We start from the raw sequence: 21,717 nt of genomic DNA, 5'->3' as shown, positions 1-21,717 counted from the left end.
CCTTGCCCTTTCTTGGCAAACTTTCCCCTCTAACTCCGAATGTCTTTGAAATCTTAATTAGGGTCATCAAATGTCATTCCTTACTTATTGAAATACCATATACTTCGTGCTCTTCATTAGTCTATTCACTGTGCATCAACGGAGAATTTTTCGAGGTGTAACATTCTTCCCCCCTTAAGAACATTCTTCCTCGAATGTTAGGTTCTCGGGGATTCTATAAAAATTTCGGCAGAGTTTCCCCTGTAATATGGCACTATCATCCTATCACAACAGCCGATAATAACAATGCCTCATAGGGCCACAACATAATAGCAATAGAGTTTTATCACACACGACCCAAATGCATAAAAAGGAAAACATACATACGTTATGATCTTGATGTCTCATCTTGGATTTCTTCTAGGGGCTGAAATAAGTGCATGTACTTGGATTTCATATTTTCTTCCGCTTCCCATGTCATTTCTTCTCGGTTATTGTTTCTCCATAAAACCTTAACTGAGGCCACTGCTTTGTTTCTATGCCTCCGTACTTGCCTATCTAATATGGCAATGGGTAATTCCTTATAAGTCAACTTTTCTGTCACTGAACATCATTTACTTGCACGATCCGAGCAGGATCTCCAACACATTTACGAAGCATCGAGACATGGAAAACTGGGTGAACTGACTCCAAATCAGGAGGTAGATCTAATTTATAAGCCACTTCTCCTACTTTGCGCACAATCTCATAAGGCCCAATGTACCGGGGACTAAGCTTCCCCTTTTTGCCAAATCTCATTACACCCTTCATTGGTGACACTTTTAAGAATGCTCAATCTTTCACTTGGAAATCTAAGTCCCTTCGACGATTATCCGCATAGGACTTTTGACGACTTTGGGCTGCTAATAACCGATCTTGTATAAGCTTAACTATTTCTATGGTTTGCTGGACCTAGTCTGGCCATGTCAATTTAGTCTCTCCTACCTCGAACCACCCAATTGGGGATCTACACTTTCGCCCATATAAAGCCTCATACGGTGCCATTTGGATGCCAGAATGATAACTATTGCTATAAGAAAATTCAATGAGTGGTAAGTTATCATCCCAACTACCTCCAAAATCTATCATACATGCCCGTAACATATCCTCAAGCGTCTGAATGGTACGTTCAGCTTGTCCATCAGTCTGTGGGTGAAATACCGTGTTAAGGCTCACTTGAGTCCCCAAGCCCTCTTGGAAGGACTTCAAAAAATTAGCTGTAAATTTAGTTCCACTATCTGAGATAATAAATGCTTGGATAACATGGAGTCGCACTATCTCTCTAACATAAAGCTTTGCATAATCTTCTGCCACATATGTAGTTCTGACTGGTAAGAAATGAGCGGACTTCGTGAGTCTATCCACAATCACCCATATAGAATCATACTTACATCGGGGACGGGGTAAGCCTGTAATTGTCACACCCCAATTTTGTTAAGGCATGACTGGCACTCGGCACCCTACGGGAACCGAGCGAACCAACTGTAACTCACGTTTTCTGTATCTCGAAAGGCAGCATAAGACCAAGGTACTATAAGCCATAGGGGCACAAGCCCAAAAGATAACATACTTACATCTTCAAACTAATCTCGAGTGCACGTGCCGGTAAGGCTATCCATAATAATGATACAACATAGTATAAGTCTAGATAGTTATACATGATATCTAACTGTGCATATCTGTCTACGAGCCTCTATAGGAGTACATGACATAAAGTGGTCGGAACAGGGCCCCGCCATACCCATGCAGATGCATATGCAGCCATGCTGACTCACAGGGCAACTCCGAAGCAAGTGGAGTGCCACAACTCTGCCTGCTGATCTGGTATCCTTACTGAAAGATCCGTCAAGCTGTATCTCTAGACCTGCGGGCATGAAACGCAGCGTCCCCTGCAAAGGGACGTCAGTGCGAGTAATGTACTGAGTATGCAAGGCGGAAAGTGCAACAAAATAGCCATATACTAAAGATGAGAAGAATAAGAATCAACCTGGCATTTCTGAACTACCGATGGAAATCTAGCATATGTATACATACCTCTTCATCTTTTTGCGATCTTTACTAAGTCTGTATACCCTACCATAGTCCTGGTTATCTTATCATCAAACGTTATCTGAATATGTGTTGCGGCGTACAACCCGATCCATATATGATACATGTCTCTCTCTATACTCTCGCATGCTTAACCATATCTATGTACAGTACTGTGCCTTTATCTTACTAATCATCCTATACTAACTTCGCAACTGATCAGTGGTAACTGCCCGACCGGCTGTAGGCCGGTGGTAATCACTTGTCCGATTATCGCCCAACAGTAGAGCGCAACTGCCCGATTGATCAGCGGTAACAGCCCGACCGACCGTATCGCGGTGGAAACTGCCCGACTGGCTGCAGTCTAGTGGTAAATATTTACATCTGCCCAACCGGCCATAGCCCGGTGGTAACATCTGCCCGACTGGTCGTAGACCAGTGGTAATTATAATCATCTTCATAACTAAACATCTACAAATAATCTCTATGCCCTTCCCGTGGTCATCACTTAACTCATAGGGTCTACATGATTACATAAGACTTATAAGCACAACTCAGGCCATTAGTACTTCTTCACGCTTGACTTAACATTAACCAAGTCCTAAGATACAAAATAACCCTCTCTTCGAACATTAAATACTTCATTAGGGACCTTCTACTATCACTCTATTCATGTCCCACAAAACATTCCTTAAGACACCTTCCACAAAACATTCCTTGGACTATTGGAACTATCGTCGTCGCTATATCTCACCTTAAAGGAACAAGTATGATGATGTGAGATCAATCGCAATGAATAGTTCCAAAAGTCATGAATAAGCTCAATAATATCATAAGGATCATGAGATTCATAGGCTTCTAGCATTTGTGGAAGCAACGATGTTATGGATATAGTACAAAGGTTTACAACAAGGAATCATGCCTTTAGAAAGAACGATTTAGCCTTAACATACCTGGAATCTTTCTCCTTGACCTTCCCACTTATCTCATGACTTGTAATCTACATATAAAATCGTTCATACAATTATTATGCTCGCCATCATACACTTGTCTTAAGCTTTTAATTAAAATCCCTATAGAATCTGCCAAAATTCGGGCTGCATCTCCCCTGTTTATATGCCAAACCCGAAATTATAATTCAGCAACCAACAACAACAACAATAGCAACAACGACAATCACATCACTTCCAACACCAATATGTACCATAAAACATACAACACGATGTTTTCCCAATTTCCACAATCAACCAACTCGCTATACAATTATTTGACGACTTTATCTCTGTAAATAATCAAAAATTAACATTAATAATTGGAGATTCATACCTTATTCTTGTTAAAATAGAGATATCTTCAGTATCTACCTTGAATCCACCGTAAAACTATACTAGAATCACATCCATGCGTTTATCCGAGCTTGGATTAATACTCCTCGCTTGAAAATTGCTCACTTTGTGATCCCCCCTCTCTCTCTCTCTCTTCCATTTTCTGGAAATTTCTGGGCAAATCTGGTGAAAAAATGGGGGTTCTTACCCTTTTTATAAGGGTCAAATTCGGGTCGGGGGGGGCTGTAGCATTTTACTGTAGCAGCATTGTATCATGTCGGTACTGTAGCAGAACTGTAGCATGCGTTTCTGCTCTATCAGCTAAACTTGTAACATCCATAATTCTCTACTCTGATGTCCTATCAATGAGCAGTTGATGCGTTGGAAACTAGACTCGACGAACTTCCTTTTAGGCTTTTGTTTTGCTTCAAAACTCCTCATCTACTAAAAGATATTCTTTCTCCAATTTTGGCCAAAATTGCCCCTCATTTTTTCTTCCAAGTTCCAACAAATTTAATTTCCTTAATTCACTTGCCCTTCAATCCTTTTATAGCTTACTATATGAACTTAAATCCTTATAACCATAAGTTAAACACATATAAGTTCACATATTTCCTGAAGGTAGCTCAATTCTCAACACATGAAACTACGGGGGTGTAACATCCTTCCCCCTTTTAAAAATATTCGTCCTCGAATGTTAAACTCTTAGAGATCTTATGAAAATTACGGCAGAGTTTTCTCTGTAACTGCAATACTACCAACCTGTCTTGTGGTAAACCAACAACACAATGCCACACAGGGCTATAACAATCAGTAATAACAACGGCCCCAATAATAGTAACTGGCAATATATATGCATACCTGAAGGCCATGGTGTCTCTATCTGAACCTCATTTGGTTATAGAAACAAATGCGGCTATATGAACCTCATATCTCTGTATATTATCCTTTCCAATATACCCTATATAATAAGGAAGCCCTCGTCAATATCTAGCTCATTGAGTGACGTGCATCGCTCTTTTACCTTTTCTAACTAATCATATCCCTTCTGAAGGAGTCATTGTTACACCACGGAAAATTTTTTGTTGGTACGCAAGTAAATGGACTAATGATGTGTGCGAGGAGTGCGAGTGTATAATGTTTCATGGGAAATGTATGTGAAGGGATGTGGATGATTAGAATGAAAAGTCGAGAGATGAGAAAAATTGAAAGTTGGCAAAACTGCCCAGTGGTCGTATACTGCAAAATACGGACCGTAAAGTGCAACACGTTCCGTAAACTGACAGTCGTAAACTGCCATGCAAAAGCTTCAGCTTCTGCCAGTGGTCGTAAAGTGCAAATACGGACCGTAAACTGGTATACGGTCCGTAAACTGCCAGGTCATAAACTGGCATGCCAAACTTTAACTTTCTGCCAGCTGAGAAAGAGGTATAATACGACCTGGTGGACGGACCGTAAAGTGATTTACCGCCCGTAAATCATGGTCGTAAATCCCATGCATGCAGGCCAAAGTCTCTGGTCCTGCTTAAGCTTAAAGACGACCACGAGGGACGGTCCGTAAAGTGGAATACGGACCGTAAACCTCCATGGACGACCACTGTTCACCCAACACAGATTTTCCAATTCATTAAATATGAGGATCAAGACTTATTTTATTTCATTACAACATTACACCACTTCTCTCTACATTTATTATACGGGTTTTCAAGGATTATAAGCCATCAATAACATTAAGACAAGTGAATCAAGGATAAGGGAATCATCAAGGATCATCCAAGTCAAGAAATCCAAATGGAGAAAAACTAGGGTTTTGCTCAAAGAAGAGTATTATCAACCAAAGCTTGTTCCTACAACTTCTAAGGTAAGATTCATGATTTTTACAAGATGTTTAAGGTATTGGAGAATTAAAATACATGGATTGTAGAAAATGTGGTCAACTAGGTCATGAATGATGAATAGTGACATTTTGAGAAATAGTTTGAATTGAGTTATGAATGTTGTTGTGTTGTGATATGAATGGGTTATAAATGGTATTAAGATCACGAACTAAACACTTTAGACGAATGGACGAAGATGGGTGTTATAACCATGAATATGGGTGAATTAGAGGCAAATTGAGGAATCTAGATAATGTGGATAATGTGAATGACTAATGGCCATTGTTATGATATTAATGAAGGTATAAACGCTAGCATTGGAAGGGAACGTGCAAGTGTAAAATAGTTCGACGGAAAGATATGTAAGGCTAACCCTTCTTTCATAAGGCATGGTTCTTGGCCAAATTCCTAATTCCTCTATATGAGTATGTTGTCTTCACATGGTTGACATTCCAAGCTCATAAGCTCACGACCCTTGATATGTACTATGATTATACTATGTTCCTCGTATGACGAGTAAGTCCATAATGTAGATGTAACGATAATGATGAGGATAGTAATGATGATGAGAGTAAAATGAGATTAGAGATGCTTACGAGCTATGATATATGTATATGTATGCCTATGAAGGGCTATGATAAGACCCCGAGCTTATGATGCCGGGTAAGACTATATGTATATGACTATGTATAAAGTATGTATATGATTACGTAACGCGCGCACACATCTGCAGATGGTACGGAAAACCCTGAATCCTTGGTAGGGCCAGGTAGAAATAACATTGAGCCTTGGTTGGAAAAGTATGTATGAAACACCGACCCTTATAGTCGGGCACGCTATGTATGTATATAAGTGTATGGCTATGTATATAATATGAATATGAATGTGAAAAGACTATGTATAAGAATACGAATAAGGACATGTATACGAATATGAGCACAAGTATGGTACGAGTATTATTATGGGATACGAACGACGATGTATGCAAGTAAGCGACATGATGATGATGATGATATTACTGTCTCCCCTCCTATGCCATTTTCATATGATATCTACTATGCATCTATATTGATGTTGATCATGCTTTACATACTCAGTACATTCTTCGTACTGACGTCCTTTTGTTTGTGGACGCTGCGTCATGCCCGCAGGTGCACAGGGAGACAGACTTGATCCATAGCTGCTTATTCAGAGATTGCATAGCAGAGCTCCATTTCTTTCGGAGCCGTAGCTTTTGGGTACTTATTCTTTTGTGTATATAATTATGGGCATAGCGGGGTCCTGTCCCGCTCATACGATATGTCATACTCTTAGAGGCTCATAGTCATGTGTATGTGGGTAGAGATGTTCGGCCATGTCGGCCCATGTTTTGTATATCTTTTATTGGCCTCGTTGGCCTTGTACTTATGATGTGGCATAGATGCCTATGATATGTTAAATGATGATGGTCGTCTAATGGGATCAGTATGATTAACGATAAGAAAAGCACGAATTGACTTATGGTTCACCTAGATGTTATGTTATGTACGATAAGGGGGTGCCCGGGTGGGGTAGCACCGGGTGCTCATCGCGGCCCCCTAGCCGGGTCCTGACAAAAAGTGGTATCAGAGTAGTTCAGTCCTAGGATGTGTCTACGAGCCGTGTCTAGTAGAGTCTTAGTTATTGGTCTGTTGCATGCCACACTTATAAACGAGAAGCTACGGACATTTTAGGAATATATGACCTTCTTTCTTCATAAGAATCGTGCGATAGAGCTATGATGTATGAAATTCTTGTTCCTAAATCGTGTGTTGTGTATTTCAGAGATGCCTAAAAAGAAAAAGGCTACAGCAGCCCAAAAGGGAAAGACGGTGGCAGAAAAGCGGGCTGAAAGAGCACCGCCACCAGTAGTAGACGAAGATGAGTCCCAGAGTGCGGCTCAATCTCAGTCCTCCCAGTCAGTGCCTATTACTAAGGAGCACGTGGGAGCCTCAGCCCCAGCTCCAGCTCCTCCACCGAATGCTTCAGGCCAAGATGTGAGAGAGGCCATTAATTTGTTGACTCAGTTGGTTGCAGCCCAGACTCAGAGGCCAAGCGCAGGGCAAGGTGACAGGACTGTTAGTGCAAGGGCCCGTGACTTCATTGCTTTGAAACCCCCGGAATTCTTTGGGTCGAAACTGGAGGAGGACCCCCAGGACTTTATTGATGGTACGCTAAGGACGCTCCGGTTGATACATGCTTCAGACACCGAATCGGTGGAGCTAGCGTCATATAGATTGAGGGATGTCTCAATCCAGTGGTATACGTTTTTGATGGCTTCGCAGGGAGCCAATGCACCTCCACCGGTATGGCAAGAGTTTGTTGATGCTTTTCTCCGTCATTATATGCCTCCGGAAGTTCGGCGAGCTAGGGCCGATAAATTCTTGAATTTGAGGCAAGGTAGCATGAGTGCTACTGAGTATAGTCTCCACTTCAATTCCTTGGCTAGGTATGCTTCGGCCATGGTAGCGGATATGGGCGATCGGGTGCACCGGTTTGTGAAAGGCCTAGGGCCACACTTGATGGATAAATGTTTGACTGCGTCCCTTCAGGATGGCATGGATATTGCACGCATTCAGGCACATGCTTAGGAATTAGAGGAACACCTACAGTAGAGGAGAAATGAACGTGAGTAGGATAGGGGCCATAACAAGAGGGCCAGACCTTCGGGTTCGAGGAGCGAGTCCAGGGGCGGACACAGACAACAGTTTCCCAGCCATTCAGGATATTCTATGACCAGTACACCTCCACAGTTCACGGGGCAGAGATTTGACAGATCTACCCGTTCCGAGCCGAGTCAGGGTTATTCGGGGTCTCAGTTTAGAGGTGATTCAGGCCAGTCAAGGCCACCTATACCACGATGTTCCCAGTATGGGAAGTTGCATTGGGGTCGATGCCGATTGGGCTCGGATGGTTCCTATTCATATGGTCAACCAGGCCATATCATGCGTGATTGCCCCTCAGTACAGGGTAGAGGTAGGACCCAGCCAGCAGGGTCGGCAGCCGGATCATCAGCATCTGTACGCCCTACGGGGCCAGATTCAAATGCGCCAGTCGGCCATGGTAGAGGTAGAGGCAGAGCTCGCAGTACTAGCGGTCCTCAGCACCGTATTAATGCTTTGGCTGGACGCCAAGATCTTGAGTCTTCTCCTGATGTGGTCACAGGTATATTATCAGTATTCTCTCATGATGTATATGCTTTGATTGATCCGGGCTCCACATTATCATATGTTACTCCATATATTGCGGGTCGATTTATAATTGAGCCGGAGTCTATCAAACCTTTTGAGGTGTCTACACCCGTGGGTGAATCGGTAATAGCTAGCTGAGTATATAGGAATTGTGTGATTGTGATTTGTGATCGTCGTACCATGATTGATTTGCATGAGCTATAAATGGTAGATTTTGACGTTATAATGGGCATGGATTGGTTGGCTTCTTGTTACGCCAATGTTTATTGCCGAATGAAGATGGTTCGTTTCCAGTTTCCGGGAGAACCAGTATTAGAATGGAAAGGGAATGCGGCATCACCAAAAGGTAGGTTTATTTCCTATCTAAAGGCAAGGAAGATGATCATGAAAGGGTGTATTTATCACCTAGTGCGAGTTCAAGATGTAGAAGCTGAGTCGCCGACTCTTCAGTCAGTTCCGGTAGTGAACGAATTTCCGGATGTGTTCCCGGAAGAGCTTCCAGGCCTTCCTCTTGAGCGAGAGATAGATTTTGCGATTGATGTGTTGCCAGACACTAATCCCATATCTATTCCTCCCTATAGGATGGCACCCGCAGAGTTGAAAGAGTTGAAGGAGCAATTAAAAGACTTGCTTGAAAAAGGCTTCATTAGGCCTAGTTCATCCCCGTGGGGAGCACCCGTATTGTTCGTCCAGAAGAAGGATGGCTCCTTGAGAATGTGCATTGATTATCGGCAATTGAATAAAGTGACAATTAAGAACAAGTATCCCCTCCCGAGGATTGATGATTTATTTGATCAATTGCAAGGTGCCAAATGGTTTTCAAAGATTGATTTGAGGTTCGGATATCACCAAGTAAGAGTTAGGGAGAAAGATACCCCTAAGACAGCTTTCAGAACAAGATATGGCCATTTCAAGTTCCGAGTAATGACGTTTGGGCTAACTAATGCACCTGCAGTGTTTATGGACTTAATGAACAATGTATTCAGGCCTTTTCTGGATCTATTCGTGATTGTATTCATCGATGATATCCTAGTGTATTCTAGATCCGAGGCAGAACATACGGATCACTTGCGTATTGTCCTTGGAGTTCTTCGAACCCGAGAGTTGTTTGCAAAGTTTTCCAAATGCGAGTTTTGGTTGAACTCAGTGGCATTTCTGGGCCACATTGTTGCAGCTGACTGTATTCGAGTGGATAGCCAAAAGATTGAGGCAGTGAAGACTTGGCCAAGGCCCACGACCCCTACGGAGGTTCGTAGCTTTTTGGGCTTAGCAGGTTATTACAGAATTTCTCTTCTATTTCTGCACCGCTCACCAAGTTGACTCAGAAGTCAGCTAAGTTTCAATAGACAGATGCTTGCGAGCGTAGTTTCCAAGAGTTGAAAGACAGACTGACTTCAGCCCAAGTCTTGACACTTCCAGAGGGATTGGAAGGATATGTTATTTATTGTGATGCTTCAGGCGTCGGGCTAGGCTGTGTATTGATGCAAAATGGTAAGGTGATTGCGTATGCTTCTAGACAATTACGGAAACATGAGCAGAATTATCCTACCCATGACTTAGAATTGGCCGCGGTGGTCCATGCTTTAAAGATATGGAGACATTACTTATATGGTGTCCACGTGGATATTTATACAGATCATAAGAGTCTCCAGTACATCTTCAAGCAGAAAGAGTTGAATTTGCGGCAACGACGATGGCTAGAGTTGCTAAAAGACTATGATGTTTAAATCCTGTACCACCCCGGAAAGGCAAATGTGGTGGCTGATGCTCTTAGCCGTAGGTCGATGGGAAGTCTAAGTGATGTATGACCAGAAAAGAAAGAGATGGCCCGTGATCTTCAGCAGTTAGCTAGCCTAGGAGTCCGAGTGGTGGACTCAGGTAGCAGCGGAGCTACTATTCAGAATTCAGCAGTTTCATCGTTAGTAGCGGAAGTAAAAGAGCGACAATATGAGGATCCCATGCTAATGCAGTACAGAGATACACTCTCTCATAAGGAGGAGGAGTCATTTGACATTTCGAAAGATGGAGTTCTCCGATGTCGAGGCAGGTTATGTGTTCCCGATATGGCAGGGCTAGGCCATCAGATTTTGAGAGAAGCTCATTGTTCCCGTTACTCCGTTCACCCCGGAGCGACGAAAATGTATCATGATCTTAAGACTATATATTGGTGGAATGGGATGAAGAAAGACGTAGCGGAATTCGTAGCTCAGTGTCCTAATTGCCAACAAGTGAAAATAGAACACCAAAAGTCGGGTGGCTTGTTGCAAGCTATAGAAATCCCAACTTGGAAGTGGGAAGTGATTAATATGGATTTCATTACAGGGTTACCCCGTTCTCGACGTAAATATGATTCTATATGGGTGATCGTGGATAGACTCACAAAGTCAGCGCATTTCTTACCGGTCAGAACGACCTATATGGCAGAAGATTATGCCAAGGTTTATCTTAAAGATATAGTGAGACTCCATGGCGTTCCGGTATCTATTATCTCCGATAGAGGAACTCAGTTTACAACCAAGTTTTGGGGGTCTTTTGCCTACAATAACAGTTATCATTCTAGCATTCAAATGGCACCGTATGAGGCTCTATATGGGCGAAAGTGTAGATCCCCAATTGGGTGGTTTGAAACTGGAGATGCTAAGTTGATACGGCCAGACTGGGTCCAGCAAGCCATAGAGAAATTTAAGCTCATACAAGATAGGTTGCTAGCGGCTCAAAGTCGTCAGAAGTCCTATGCGGATAATCGTCGAAGAGACTTAGAGTTCGAAGTGAAAGATTGGGTTTTCTTGAAAGTGTCGCCGATGAAGGGCGTGATGAGATTTGGCAAAAAGGGGAAGCTCAGTCCCCGGTATATTAGGCCATACGAAATTGTGCGCAAAATAGGCAAAGTGGCCTATGAGCTAGATCTACCTCCAGATTTGGAGTCAATCCATCCAGTATTTCATGTCTCGATGCTTCGGAAGCGTGTTGGAGATCCTACGAGGATCGTCCCAGTGAATGATATTCAAGAGACAGAAAAGTTAACTTATGATGAAATACCCATTGCCATATTAGATAGGCAAGTACGGAGGCTTAGAAATAAAGAAGTGGCCTCAATTAAAGTTCTGTGGAGAAATAACAATCGAGAGGAAATGACATGGGAAGCGGAAGAGAATCTGCGATCCAAGTACCCACAATTATTTCAGCCCTTGCAAGAAGTCCAAGATGAGACGTCAAAATCATAAGGTATGCATGTTTTCCCTTTTATACATCCAGGTGGTGTGTGGCCAAATTTATAGTGTTGTTGTATTATTGCCCTGTGAGGCATTGTTATTGTGGGTTGTTGTGACATGGTGGTAGTGCCACATTACAGAGGAAACTCTGGCGAAATTTTTATAGAATTCCCCAAGCCTTTAACATTCGAGGACGAATGTTCCTAAGGGGGGTAGAATGTTACACCTCGGAAAATTTTCCGTTGGTACGCAAGTAAATGGACTAATGATGTGTGCGAGTAGTGCGAGTGTATAATGTTTCATGAGAAATGTATGTGAAGGGATGTGGATGATTAGAATGAAAAGTCGAGAGATGAGAAAAATTGAAAGTTGGCAAAACTGCCCAGTGGTCGTATACTGCAAAATACGGACCGTAAAGTGCAACACGGTCCGTAAACTGACAGTCGTAAACTGCCATGCAAAGGCTTCAGCTTGTGCCAGTGGTCGTAAAGTGTAAATACAGACCGTAAACTGGTATACGGTCCGTAAACTTCCAGGTCGTAAACTGGCATGCCAAACTTCAACTTTCTGCCAGCTGAGGAAGAGGTATAATACGACCTGGTGGACGGAGCATAAAGTGATTTACGACCCGTAAACCATGGTCGTAAATCCCATGCATGCAGGCCAAAGTCTCTGGTCCTGCTTAAGCTTAAAGATGACCACGAGGGATGGTCCGTAAAGTGGAATACGGACCGTAAACCTTCATGGACGACCACTGTTCACCCAACACAGATTTTCCAATTCATTAAATATGAGGATCAAGACTTATTTTATTTCATTACAACATTACACCACTTCTCTCTAAAACTTCTCTCTACATTTGTTATATGAGTTTTCAAGGATTATAAGCCATCAATAACATTAAGACAAGTGAATCAAGGATAAGGGAATCATCAAGGATCATCCAAGTCAAGAAATCCAAATGGAGAAAAACTAGGGTTTTGCTCAAAGAAAAGTATTATCAACCAAAGCTTGTTCCTACAACTTCTAAGGTAAGATTCATGATTTTTACAAGATGTTTAAGGTATTGGATAATTAAAATACATGGATTGTAGAAAATGTGGTCAACTAGGTCATGAATGATGAATAGTGACATTTTGAGAAATAGTTTGAATTGAGTTATGAATGTTGTTGTGTTGTGATATGAATGGGTTATAAATGGTATTAACATCATGAACTAAACACTTTAGACGAATGGACGAAGATGGGTGTTATAACCATGAATGTGGGTGAATTAGAGGCAAATTGAGGAATCTAGATAATGTGAATGACTAATGGCCATTGTTATGATATTAAAGAAGGTATAAACGGCATTGGAAGGGAACGTGCAAGTGTAAAATAGTTCGACGGAAAGATATGTAAGGCTAACCCTTCTTTCATAAGGCATGGTTCTTGGCCAAATTCCTAATTCCTCTATATGAGTATGTTGTCTTCACATGGTTGACATTCCGAGCTCATAAGCTCCCGACCCTTGATATGTACTATGATTATACTATGTTCCTCATATGACGAGTAAGTACATAATGTAGATGTAACGATAATGATGAGGATAGTAATGATGATGAGAGTAAAATGAGATTAGAGATGCTTACGAGCTATGATATATGTATATGTATGCCTATGAAGGGCTATGATAAGACCCCGAGCTTATGATGCCGGGTAAGACTATATGTATATGACTACGTATAAAGTATGTATATGATTACGTAACGCGCGCACACATCTGCAGATGGTACGGAAAACCCTGAATCCTTGGTAGGGCCAGGTAGAAATAACATTGAGCCTTGGTTGGAAAAGTATGTATGAAACACCGACCCTTATAGTCGGGCACGCTATGTATGTATATAAGTGTATGGCTATGTATATAATATGAATATGAATGTGAAAAGACTATGTATAAGAATACGAATAAGGACATGTATACGAATATGAGCACAAGTATGGTACGAGTATTATTATCGGATACGAACGACGATGTATGCAAGTAAGCGACATGATGATGATGATGATATTACTGTCTCCCCTCCTATGCCATTTTCATATGATATCTACTATGCATCTATATTGATGTTGATCATGCTTTACATACTCAGTACATTCTTCGTACTGACGTCCTTTTGTTTGTGGACGTTGCGTCATGCCCGCAGGTGCACAGGGAGACAGACTTGATCCATAGCTGCTTATTCAGAGATTGCATAGCAGAGCTCCATTTCTTTCGGAGCCGTAGCTTTTGGGTACTTATTCTTTTGTGTATATAATTATGGGCATAGCGGGGTCCTGTCCCGCTCATACGATATGTCATACTCTTAGAGGCTCGTAGTCATGTGTATGTGGGTAGAGATGTTCGGCCATGTCGGCCCATGTTTTGTATATATTTTGTTGGCCTCGTCGGCCTTGTACTTATGATGTGGCATAGATGCCTATGATATGTTAAATGATGATGGTCGTCTAATGGGATCAGTATGATTAACGATAAGAAAAGCACGAATTGACTTATGGTTCACCTAGATGTTATGTTATGTACGATAAGGGGGTGGCCGGGTGGGGTAACACCGGGTGTTAGTCGCGGCCCCCTAGCCGGGTCGTGACAGTCATCGTCAACCTATAAAACAACAGGAGTCGGGATTAAGGATTTACACCCTATGACTCAACTCTATAGCATTATTTAAGATACAAAGAAGGGTAACCATCCTAAATGCCCTGCAGCCCCTTGTTTATAAGTGTGGAGCGCTTCACACCTATAAACAAGACTCTACTGGACACGGCTCGTAGACCAACCCTAGGACGAACTGCTCTAATACCAATTTGGCACACCCCAATTTTGGTAAGGCGTGACTGGCACTCGGCACCCTACGGGAACCGAGCGAACCAACTGTAACTCACCTTTTCTGTATCTCTAAAGGCAACATAAGACCAAGGTACTATAAGCCATTGGGGCACAAGCCCAAAAGATAACACATTTACGTCTTCAAACTAATCTCGAGTGCACGTGCCGGTAAGGCTATCCATAATAATAATATAACATAGTATAAGTCCAGATAGTTGTATGATATTTAACTGTGCATATCTGTCTACAAGCCTCTATAGGAGTACATGACATAAAGTGGCCGGAAAAGGGCCCCGCCATACCCATGCAGATGCATATGCAGCCATGCTGACTCACAGGGAAACTCCGAAGCAAGTGGAGTGCCACAACTCTGCCTGATGATCTGGTATCCTTACTGAAAGATCCGTCAAGCTGTATCTCTAGACCTGTGGGCATGAAACGCAGCGTCCCCAGCAAAGGGACGTCAGTGCGAGCAATGTACTGAGTATGCAAGGCGGAAAGTGCAATAAAATAGCAATATACTAAAGATGAGAAGAATAATAATCAACCTGGCATTTCTGAACTACCGATGGAAATCTAGCATATGTATACGTACCTCTTCATCTTCTTGCGTTATTTACTAAGTCTGTATACCCTACCATAGTCCTGGTTACCTTATCATCAACCGTTATCTGAATATGTGTTGCGGCATACAACCCGATCCATATATGATACATGTCTCTCTCTATACTCTCGCATGCTTAACCATATCTATGTACAATACTGTGCCTTTATCTTACTAATCATCCTATACTAACTGCCCAATTGATCAGTGGTAACTGCCTGACCGGCTGTAGCCCAGTGGTAATCGCCTGTCCGATTATCGCCCGACGGTTGAGCGCAATAGCCCGACTGATCAGCGGTAACTGCCCGACCGGCCGTAGAACGGTGGTAACTGCCCGACTGGCTGCAGTCCAGTGGTAAATATATATATCTGCCTAACCGGCCGTAGTACGGTGGTAATAACTGCCCAACCAGTCGTAGCCTGGTGGTAAACACATATCTGCCCAACCGGCCATAGCCCGATGGTAACATCTGCCCGACTAGTCGTAGACCAGTGTTAATTATAATCAACATCATAACTAAACATCTACAAGTAATCTCTATGCCCTTCCCGTGGTCATCACTTAACTCGTATGGTCTACGTGATTACATAAGACTTATAAGCACAACTCAGGCCATTAGTACTTTTTCTCGCTTGACTAAACATTAACAAAGTCCTAAGATACAACATAACCCTCTCTTCGAACATTAAATACTTCATTAGGGACCCTCTACTAGCACTCTATTCATGTCCCACAAAACATTCCTTAAGACACCTTTCTAAACTCGTTGGATTAATTGAACTATCGTCGTCGCTATATCTCACCTTGAAGGAACAAGTATCATAAGGTGAGATCAATCCCAATGAATAATTCCAAAGGTCATGAATAAGCTCAATAATATCATAAGGATCATGAGATTCATAGGCTTCTAGCATTTGTGGAAGCAACGATGTTATCGATATAGTACAAAGGTTTACAACAAGGAATCATGCCTTTAGAAAGAAAGGTTTAGCCTTAACATACCTGGAATCTTGCTCCTTGACCTTCCCACTTATCTCCTGACTTTTAATCTACATATAAAATCGTTCATACTATTATTAGGCTCACCATCATACATTTGTCTTAAGCCTTTAATTAAAATCCCTTTAGAATCTGCCGAAATTCGAGCAGCATCTCCCCTGTTTATATGCCTAACCCGAAATTATAATTTAGCAACCAACAACAGCAACAATGTCACGACCCAGCTAGGGGCCGCAACGGGTACCCGAGGCTAGCCACCGAGCACCACTCATTCTATTACTCATTATACTTATCCGACTTTTCTATCAATTTCATACTCAAATTTTAAGAAAGTTACCTTCGATTTCAAACATATTACCCTTTTATATACATAAGCCATTAGGCTATCAAAATAATATATATACATATACATGATGGCAACCTCGTGAAATCCACATAACCCACACTGCGTATCTACGAGCCTCTATTGGAGTACTAGACATGTAAACGGGAAGGACCCCGTCGTGCCCACATATACAAATGTACACAAAAGAATAATCAAGCACCTCCGGAACAAAGGAGTGCTTTCAAACGGCTAACAACTCCTACGAGTCTGGCTCAAGCTCGCCTCCCTGTCTACATGTGGGCATGAACATAGCGTCCAAAGAAAACGGATGTCAGTACGAATATTGTACTGAGTATGTAAGACAAGAATGAATTAAATATAGTAGGAGGATCGTGAGCCATAAGAGAAAGATATAACCTGCAAGAGTGTCATAAGCAAAAACATTTCGTACATATATCATATTTCACATAATCATAGTACATATGTCATCACATTACACATCTCGCCACATCACAATCCTCATCATTATCCCGCATCCGGGTAACCATCATATGCCGCCCACTAGTGGTGATCATGCCCGGCCCTTTAGGCTCGGTGTAAACATAGCAGCTCGCCTTAGCAATGACATGCCCGGCCGTTGAGGCATGGTGGAATCATATGCAGCCCGCCTTAGCGGTGACATGCCCGGCCATCTAGGCACGGTGGAATCATATCGTAATTTTATCATAGCTCGGTATTTTCATACATAACATAGGCATATTATAAGCTAGCATCATTGATCATCTTATAGACATATCCTGGCTTAGCATTATTTCACATTTATTATTAGGAACATACATTAAACTTTGAAGACAACCACAACTACATCGGGGTGACATAAGGTCGTGCACCCCCGATTATATTATGAACATTTACGAATATCCTGCCTCACCTTGAAGGAAATAATACATAAGGTGATTATGAGCAATAATATCATCATCAATGTTATAGGATCATTATATCATGAACTCTCGAATCGCTATACTTTAACTCATCATCATCACTATCATGCTCGAATGTAGTTTAGTATATTTACGGACTCACAAACTCCATCATATAGGAGGATCATGGAAAACTTGGAAGATTCATGCATTTGAAGGAAGGGATAAGCCTTACATACCTTTTTCGTTTAATTAGCCTAGCGTTCGCTTATTCTCCTTCAATGTCACGTTCTACCTTCAAGAAAATTCTTATCGTTATTAGCTAAGCAATCATAAGAATGGACTTACTAACGCTAGGGAAAATTGGGCAACATTTCATTCGTTTATACTACTTTTGCCATGTTCTACATCAACTCCCAAACATTCACAACAACAGTCAAAATATGGCAAACAACAATCACCATTTGTATACATTTACCACCACTAACCATTTCCCTTCAATTTCTCCACATTTTTGTTTATAGCTCATTATCGCATTTTCTCACATACAATACTCATTCCATGGTCTAAATGTCATTCCTAAAATTTTTATAATCACAAATTATCAATGATCATGGCTCAATTCAACCCTTACTCACCAATCCAACTCTTCCATACCCTAAGTAACATGTAAAAGCCATAAAACTTACCTTAGAGGTTGTAGGAACAAGCCTTGACTGGTATTACTCTTCTTGCACCAAAACCCTAGTTTGCTTCTCTTGAAATTTCTTAACTTGGATGAACTTTGATGAGTTTCATACACTTGATTCACTTAGATTCTTGATAATGATCTTTGATTTCCTTTGTTTTCTTGTAGATGAAGAGTGGAGAATATTCTAGAGGTTTCTAGAGAGAAGTATCGTGGAAATGAAATGAACTAATGAGCTTGGGTCTCCTTTTTAATGACTTAAAATCTGATCCGGAATGAACAGTAGTTGAAGTGCACAGTGGTTGTAAACTCAGTTCATGGTCCGTATTCCAGTTTACGGCCCATATTTTGTGGATGTATTAAAGCATAACAAAACCAGAACGGTATGCTGGAGGTCATGGTGATTTACGATCGGCGTTTACGGGCCGTATTCCAATTTACGGTCCGTATTCCAAGTCATATTTAACCATTTGAACATTTAGAAGAAAGTTGTAGTTTTGTAACTTGAAATACGACATGGTGGTTTACGGGGCGTATACCACTCCGTATTTTATTTTACGATCGACTGGGCCAAAGTGCAAATCTGCAACTTTCACGTCTTTAGAACCTATAATTAGTCATTGTGGAGCAAAACCTATCTCTTATTCCCATTGCCTTTGAAATCTTACTTAGGGTCGTCAAACGTCATTCCCTTCTGATTAAAACATCATATACTCGTATTTTTCGTTAGTTTATTCATTGTACGTTGACGGGGAATTTTTCAAGGTGTAACATTCTCCCCCCTTTTTGGAACATTCGTCCTCGAATGTTTAACACTCGGGATCCTGCGAAAATTTTGCAAGAGTTTCCCTTGTAATTTGGCACTACCAACCTGTCACAATAACCCCTAATATCATCGCCTCACAGGGATACATCACAATATCAACATATCTATGGCCACGCACGACCAAAAGCATGAAAAGTAAGCATACATACTTTATATCGTTGGCGTTTCATCTTGGATCTCTCCTGGGGGTTGGAATAAGTGGGGATATGCAGATCTCATTTTCTCTTCCGCCTCCTAAGTCATTTCTTCTAATTTATTGTTTCGCCATATGACCTTGACCGATGCTACCTCTTTATTTTGAAGTCTTCGCACTTTCCTTTCTAGAATAGCAATAGGCACTTCTTCATAGGTTAGCTTTTCTGTCACTTGCACATCATCTATCAGGATAATCTTTGTGGAATCTCCAATACACTTGCGGAGCATCGAAACGTGGAAGACTGGATGGACCGATTCAAGCTTCGAAGGCAAGTCCAATTCATAGGCGACATGACCCACCTTGCGGATAATTTTATAGGGTCCAATATATCTAGGACTTAACTTCCCTTTCTTGCCAAATCTCATCACCCCTTTCATTGGCGACACTTTAAAAAATACCCAATCATCAGCCTGGAATTCCAAGTCTCATCTGCGATTGTCCGCATAAGATTTTTGGCGACTTTGGGCTGTCAACAATCGATATCGGATCACCTTGACTTTTTCTACCGCTTGTTGAATCAATTTAGGGCCTATTAATTGTGCTTCTCCTATTTCAAACCATCCAATTGGAGATCTACACTACCTCCCATATAAAGCTTCATACGGAGCCATTCAAATACTATAATGGTAGCTATTGTTGTATGCAAATTCAATAAGGGGTAAGTGATCATCCCAACTACCATCGAAATCTAGCACACACGCTCGTAGCATATCTTCCAAGGTTTGAATAGTGCGTTCGGCTTGTCCATCAATCTGTGGATGGAATGTCGTGCTAAGCTTCACTTGGGTACCTAGACCCACTTGAAAAGACTTCTAGAACTTGGCTGTAAATTGTGCTCCTCTGTCTGTGATGATGGATAATGGAACACCATGGAGTCGCACAATTTTCTTGAGATACAACCTCGTATAATCTTCTGCTGAGTATCTGGTTTTGATTGGAAGAAAATGGGCTGATTTTATGAGTCTGTCCACAATCACCCATATCGAATCATACTTGCCTCGAGAACGAGGTAATCCCACAATAAAATTCATATTAATCACTTCTCATTTCCAAGTAGGGATTTCCATTACTTGCAATAAGCCTCCTGGCTTTTGATGTTCGACTTTTACTTGCTGGCAATTTGGACACTGTGCTACAAACTCTGCTATGTCCCTCTTCATGCCATCCCACCAATATATCATCTTGAGATCATGATACATTTTGGTTGCACCTGGGTGAATAGAATACCGAGAATAATGGGATTCTTTTAGAATTCGTCGGCGAAATTCTGCCACGTTCGGCACACATAACCTGTTTCGGTATCTAAGAATTCCATCCATGGAAACATCAAATGGAGACTTCTCGTTTCCACGAGATATGTCTCTGTAATGGCACAGTTTAGGATATTCGTATTGTCGTTCTTTCACTTCCATATCTAAGGACGAAATTGTGGGATCATTGATACTAATCCCCACATTACTCGAATTGATTACATGTACGCCAAGATTAGCTAATTGGTGGAGCTCATAAACCATCTCTTTCTTTTCCGGAGGGACTTCACATAAACTGCCCATTGATCGGCGGCTAAGCGCATCGGCTACTACATTCGCTTTTTCGGGGTGGTACAAAATGCTAACGTCATCGTCTTTCAATAATTCTAACCACCGCCTCTGCCGCAGATTTAGCTCCTTCTGCTTGAAAATATATTGAAGACTCTTGTGATCTATATAGATATCAACATGCACACCATACAGGTAATGTCTCCACATTTTCAATGCATGAATAACCGTAGCTAATTCTATGTCATGGGTTGGATAATTCTTTTTATGTTTCCGCAATTGTCTCGAAGCATATGCAATAACTTTACCATGCTGCATCAATACGCATCCTAATCCGACACCGGAGGCGTCACAATACACAACATAGTTGTTTGACCCTTCTAGAAGTATTAAGACCGGAGCTGAGGTCAATCTGTCTTTCAACTCTTGGAAGCTACGTTCACAAACATCATTCCATTGAAATGTGGCTGACTTCTGGGTTAGCTTCATCAATGGGGACAAAATAGATGAGAAGCCCTCTACGAATCTTCTATAATAACCTGCCAAACCCAGAAAACTACGGAATTCTATAGGCGTTGTAGGTCTTGGCCAAGTCTTCACAGCTTCAATTTTCTGAGTGTCGACTCGAATGCCATCATCTGAAATAACATGGCCCAGAAATGTTACAGAATTTAGCCAAAACTTGCACTTTGATAATTTTGCATATAATTCCCGGGCTCGAAGAATACCAAATACGATACGTAAATGATCTGCATGTTCTAATTCTGTATGAGAATATACCAAGATGTCATCCATGAACACTATCACGAATAAATCCAAGAGTGGTCTGAATACATTATTGATCAGATTCATGAACACGGCCGGAGCATTAGTCAATCCAAAAGACATCACTCGGAACTCATAGTGGCCGTATCTCGTTCTGAAGGCTGTTTTAGGGATATCTTCTTCTTTACCCCTCACTTGATGATAACCTGACCTCAAGTCTATTTTAGAAAACCATTTGGCACCCTGCAATTGATCAAACAAATCATCAATCCTTGGGAGAGGATATTTGTTCTGTATCGTCACTTTGTTCAATTGCCTAT

The sequence above is a fragment of the Lycium barbarum genome, chromosome 7, assembly GCF_019175385.1.
Source record: "Lycium barbarum isolate Lr01 chromosome 7, ASM1917538v2, whole genome shotgun sequence".
NCBI lineage: Eukaryota > Viridiplantae > Streptophyta > Magnoliopsida > Solanales > Solanaceae > Lycium > Lycium barbarum.
The sequence above is the reverse complement of the archived record's forward strand: the minus strand, read 5'-3'. Positions refer to the sequence as shown.